Raw genomic sequence first — 6,550 nt, forward strand, 5'->3', positions numbered from 1 at the left:
TTGTCAAAGCCAAAGCCTGCAGTTCATGTATTGGAGAAATAATTAAATGTTGATGACATTTGAGGATATTTTTTAAATGTTTTTTGTGGAATTCTTTATGCGACCCAGCCTCACCCAGACTCTGCCTCCAGCGGCCCTTGGGTAAATTGAGTTTGAGACCCCTAGTATACACCATCCAGAGTGGACCAATATAGACACTTTCAAAGTGTAGAATTCAACTCTGTAGGAATTGACTGAACACTTCCAAATTAGCTTGCACTGATTTTATGTGGCTCTTGACTATAGTTCAAGAAAAACATAAATTTGCCTCCCCAGCACAAATGGTTGATGCAGATGAAGACTTTTTATTTTTAATTATAGTAAAAATAATCAAAGATAAATTAAAATTGGAAATACTAGCTGCAATGTTAAATGTTTGCCTTTAAATTATTTAATTCTTGTGTTGGGCTTAAAGGGCCTGTCTGTCAGTGGTTTCAATTGTATTTATCTGGAAGGATCTTAATGGGAACATGGTCCAGTTAGTTCTAAAACACACTCTCTTATTTTTGGACCCGTCCTGTTTTCACTGTTGTCCCTGGAGTCAATATTAGCACTCTATAACTTTTCTTTCCACTGCTTTGCAGATGATTGACAGATTTATCTCCCCTTCAAAACAGGGAAAGACTCTCTTTGGCTCTTAGGACATTGCCTTGATGATGTTAAACAGTTGGATGTCCTTATTTTTTTTTAAGTTAAATGAAAAAAAAACAAGTTTTTATCTTCTGCAATTGTATTAGCCAAGACAGTGCAGTGAGTGAGAGAAAGAAACAGAGAGAGAGGAAGAGAGAGATAACCAGTGCCACATGGTCTCATTTTCACCTTTAAATCTATTAGTGTATCATCACTATGATGGGGGAAGCACATGGTGTGTGTGTGTGGCATTCCTCTCACACAGTTATTTGGCCTCCATTAACCTGATTACAGTAAAAAAAAAAATCCCCATCACTATATGAATGATTCAATGTGTTTAAAAACTTTGTTTAAATCCTCAAGACTAGTCCTGCAGTTAAACTGGTGCCACAATGAAAGGCTTCCCCGAGAAAAGCAGCTGAAGCAAAGAAAGAAACTCATGATAGACATAACAGCATTTCTATTTCTATGCCACTTAAACTTTTAGTGAACAGCATGATGTGGATGTGAATATAACTAATATATATATAATGTATTATTATACATTATATATATATTAGTCCTCCTTAGCAGAGTGGTGTGTGTCTTCACTGTCAGGTGACACACTGAGGTTCAATGCCAGGCAGGTGATAAGCACACACAACTTTGTTTTGGTTAAATTTTATTTTAAAACAGAACGTTTTAGACAGCATCCCTCCAGATTGTAGATGATTGTGTCTTGAACATTTCTAAGCAGCTCACTGTCTGAAAAATGTGGGCGTCCCTGCTGCACAGATTAGGTTCCATATATTCACAGAACCACAAGACTAATAAGAGAAGAACTCCACAGAATTGCAGGTATCACTGAAAGCAAAAATGTAGTTTGCATCAGTTTGACACTTCAAGCACGATTCATTAACATATCTTTAGGTTCCCAGACATTGTCTGCATAGATGGTAGTCACATTCACTTCATTAATTAAAGGAGATGTTTTTGTTTTGTTTTGTTTTGTTTGTTTGTCTATGTTTTATATAGTGGTGGGATTATATTAAAAGTTTTCATTGAGCTAATTGCATGATGTGTAGTAAATTAACTGAAATCAATCATGTTTTAATTGTAAACCATGAATCAAAAATAAACATTTTCAATTGAAAATCTCTTTTTTTCTGATAAATTATTAAACGAATTGGCATTTGAGCTCAACAACAAGCAAATTTAACTGTTTTTATTCTACTATGTATGTTAAGTGAGTTTGAAGGAAATAAGGGGAGTGGGGTTAGGGTAAGGTATGTGATGGTTAGGGTTAGGAAAAGGGTAAAGGTTAGGCTGTAGAAATGAATGGAAGTCAATGGAAAGTCCCCACAAAGATAGCCACGCGCGTGTGTGTGTGTGTGTGTGCATGCGTGCGTGTGTGTGTGCCTCGAAGTTCAAGCAGCACATCACTGAATGTTTAGAGTTTAGTCTTGCCTATAAAAAAAACAATCAAGATTACAACGCTGTCTTACAACAGCTACGTGTTTCCTTCACTTGAGATGACGGTGCCTTCAGGGACCTTTTCTTGTTGAGCTTTTTATCATGCTAACATTAATGTTCATGTGCTAACTGTGAATGCAAATACAAATGAGAAATAATTATCAAAAGACAACAGCCTAAGGACTTTTGTTTATTTATTTTGAACAGACAAAAAGTAAGAACAGCTATGAAAAAAATAAAACTAATTATCACACCTATTCATATGTAATTTTACACGATTTGGTCTAAAAGGAGCAGGTAGAAGATACAAGATCTTATCATTTCCTGCCCCTTTCATTCTCATAACCTACAAACTTTTAAATCTCCCACACCAGATAAACGCTTAAATTATTATTATTGAATGACACTTAAATGTCACATTCCCATTATTAAATGTACAATTATTTATACATTTCTAACATCAGCAATGGCATTTTTGGTCTTTGAGGCACCCATCCTATACAACATATTTTCCAGTAAGCTAATTTTAAAACAGTTTTTTAAAAAAGGTTTATGGTTATAGATGAGCAAAGCAATATAAAAAATGAAGATCAACCTTGTTAGCTAACTGAGCATGAAACTGAGATTACAACTGGGGAAAAGTGCGTGAAGAAGAGGAGGAGTTTATAATTGTGTTTCTGACAGAAGGAGGGAGAGAGAGGAGAGTCAGAGTTGCTAATAGTGTGTGTGATGTTGGTATTGATCAGTCACACAGACAGAGGCAGGACGTGACATCATGACCTGTCACTGTTGCTAATCGAAACCTAATTCCCCGTCTCCCCATCTCATCATCATCATCACTATCACCATCATCACTTCAATTGTTATCAGGCACACACAAAAACACAGCTGTGATCAAAGTCCAGCAGCTGTTCTTTGTCTTGGTTTAATCATTGGAGGCAGTATTAACAGAATATCAGAACTCTCCTTTAGAAGACTACTAAGTTATTCTTTCAAGACAAATTTTTATCACTAACTGTTCTTCTGAACATGGTTCATTTTTGTTTTTGATCAGCTGCAACACCTTAAATGTCAGTTGAACATCAAAGAAGTTAAAGGTGCAGAACGTAACTTTTATAAGGAATATGTTTGTTTTTTTTAACATATTTATTAAAACTGTCACTATGTCATGACAGTTTATGAGACAGCTCATCTATGAAATGATTGATCTCCTCCACCTCCTCCCTGAGCTGATGTGGCCTTCTGAATTAAAACACCGCTCCCGACCAAAAACAACCAATCAGAGCCAGGAGGGTCTTAGGCTGTCACTCAATGTCATGTACTCACTGCTATATGTGCTAATGGTGGAGAAACAGTTATTGTTACAGGAAAACCACTTGTTCGCCATCACTGGTCGCTATGCTAATTAGCCTGAATATTCATAACAGGCTCTGCTGACAGGGAAAAGTTGCAGGTAGCAGAGAGCAAGACTGGTAAAGCAGAGGAACAAGTGGTGCCACACAGGGGCACGGTATAGGGGGGAGGGGGAGTGATGACAATTCTAGGAGCCCTGACCAACAGGGGCCCTCCACAATTTATTTATTTATTGTTCATATAAATAAAAAAAAATTGGGGTCCTGTCAATTGCAAAATTAATCATAATGTATTTTTGAAGATTGTTTTTAGCAGTAAAAATTTAATGTTCCCACTCCCAGACCAAAAAACACACATCCATATTTGCCCTGAACCCCCCTATCTGCGTTAAATGGTTCGTTCCTGCTTGGAGCGCTTCACCGTGACGCTGTTCAGCTGCAGACAGTTGAAGACACGAACAACTGTGGCAGCTACTATGCTGCTAAGAAAAACAATAAAGTCAAGTTTTCAAAAAAAAATAAAAAATAGTGAGAGGGAGACAGAGAAAAAGACAAGAGTGTCAATTTATAACTCAGCTTTTCTCCGAGAGGTGGGTAGACTATGAGATTATCAACCATTTAGCATAGTTGGCTTAGCTGCAGACCACTGATTACCTCAATTTCACTAGCATTTAATGAATTAAGGGAAAAAAATACCAACATATTCATATATTTAACTTGTCCCTGTACCTTTTACCACTTAACAGATGAGTCAGTCAGCAGCAGCTCTAACCCATGTCCCTCCTGACCTGCCCTCTCCTAAGTGAAATTAAAGCTGCAGTATGTAACTTTTATAAAAATAATTTTTTTTCTCCACATATTTGTTAAAACTGTCATTATGTTGTAACATTATGGTATGAGAGGTAATCTGTGAAAAATCTATTTCCTCTGCCTTCTCCCAGTGCTAGAAAAAACCAGTCAGTGGCAGGAGAGTTTTAGTGCTGTCAATCACAATCTCATGTGGCTCATCCTTCCTCCCTCTTGCTCTGTGCTATTCTGCAGCTAGCATAGCCTGTTGTAAATGCTTAGTCTAGTAAGCATAGCTACCAGTGATATCCTCCTGATTACCGAGAAAAAAAATATTGTCCAATCACCAACTTTTTAAAATCCCACAGTCTTTGTAAGGTAATAAAATATTTTATGCACTTACTTTGTCTCTTCCCATAAAATGTGTTATTACTGATGAACACCATTTTTATGAATTAGAAAAGGTACGTACAAAGGTCCCGCTCCTTCACATGTGGTATCATTGAAAAGCCCTAAATGTCCTCTCCAGATACCAAAAGGAATTAATTCAGTAGAATGCAGGGGGTGGGAGATATTCAAGTTTAGAAATGTCCTCTACAGAGGACAAAAATGAACTACTGGTAGTCAGGAGGATAGCAGATAAACAATTTTCCTGTAACAATAAGTTGTTTCTCCACCATTAGCACATTTAGCAGTGAGTGAATGAGGTTGATTGACAGCACTAAGAGTGTCCTACTGGTTCTGATTGTTTTTTTTGGTCAGAACGATGCATTTCTTTAGCTAGTAGTGGTAGTTCAGGGACGAGGTGGAGGAGATTGATTGTTTTCACAGACAAGACATGTCACGACATGGTGACAACTTTAACAAATATGGAGAAAACATTTTTTTATTAAAGTTATGTACTGCAGCTTGAATAAAATGCAACTACATAGCATTTTTGAGAAGTCTGGATTGCTTCATGTATACTTTGCACGTTGCTTTTGACTGTTGCTCATGGGGAGACATTTCAGTAATCTAAAACTAATAGAAAAAGATTTAAGCAACCTACTTGCATACTGGATGTGGACTGTATGCATACTGAATTTTACTCTTGCATGTAAAATTCATGTTCATGAGCAGTAAATATTGTACTAGTTATCAGTATTGGACCAAAGAAAGCAAGATAGTTGCAAGCCTTTGAAATTTTGATGCTTTTGATGGGTCAGATAGACTCAAATTGTAACAGCAGCTGAGTGAGGGGGGGTCCAATTTAATTTTTTGTCAGGGGGCCCAAGATTCCTGGCAGCGCCCCTGGCATCACATGAGACTGTGGTTAGAACTGAGAGAAGGCAGAAGAGCTCAATTTTTTCACAGATTCTCTGTCTCATTCCACGCAACATGGTGACAGACTCAACAAATATGCAAAAAAATATTTTCTATAAAAATTACATTCTGCAGCTTTAATGAAGAAACAAAATATCATCAGAAAACACATGAGGTGAACACTACCAGCAGGTCAGTAGAGTTACAGAGAAAAAGTTGAAGTAGCACAGCAGAAGGGAAACAGCAACTAAATATGTCCAAATGAGAGGGATGGTTTTGAGAAGTATCTGCCTTACAAGACAAGAGAAGTACAGGCCAAGAGTTCAACGTCTCCATTACATGGCCACCAAATTCCTGATGCCATAAAAACAGTGAATGAGTCAATCGGCACTTAGACGTACTGAAGACAAATTGCTGAAGTTAAAACCAAGCACCAGAATTCTCTTATCCCATAGAAATTAAAATGGATTCTCTCATCTTCTTTTTCCCTCCTAGGGTTTGTTAAGAATGATACAGATGAGAGATAAAATAGGAGTTCAGAGACAACTGTTCATTTAACCAGACTAACAGGATCAATCCCAATCTTGTTCTCAGAACAAAACTCTCCTTCTGGGATTATGTTGTCATACAAATTGATTGTTACTTTTAAGGGGCGTAGCCCATAAGTTATCAGCACTCACATTCACAATATGCATAAAATGTGTTGTCCATTTCCCTAATGACCGAGTATTTCTGTCTGTCTCTATGTTCTCACAGGGACTGTCAAAATGCATTGATTGCTTCAAATACAAACAAGGTCTTGAGTGCCATCTTCATGTTAATGGTTTAATCTGTATCAGATTCTAGATAAAAACATGTTTCATAGGTTGATGCTAAAGTTGCGTTGCTCTTGTGCATCTTGCTGTTATGCATCTGTGACTATCATCTGACCATGTGTGGCCTATGCGGTTCTGGTGGCTTCTATTGGTGTGGCAATGAATGACAAGGAG

This window comes from Poecilia formosa, unplaced genomic scaffold (genome assembly GCF_000485575.1).
Source record: "Poecilia formosa unplaced genomic scaffold, Poecilia_formosa-5.1.2 Scaffold452, whole genome shotgun sequence".
Taxonomy (NCBI): Eukaryota; Metazoa; Chordata; class Actinopteri; order Cyprinodontiformes; family Poeciliidae; genus Poecilia; species Poecilia formosa.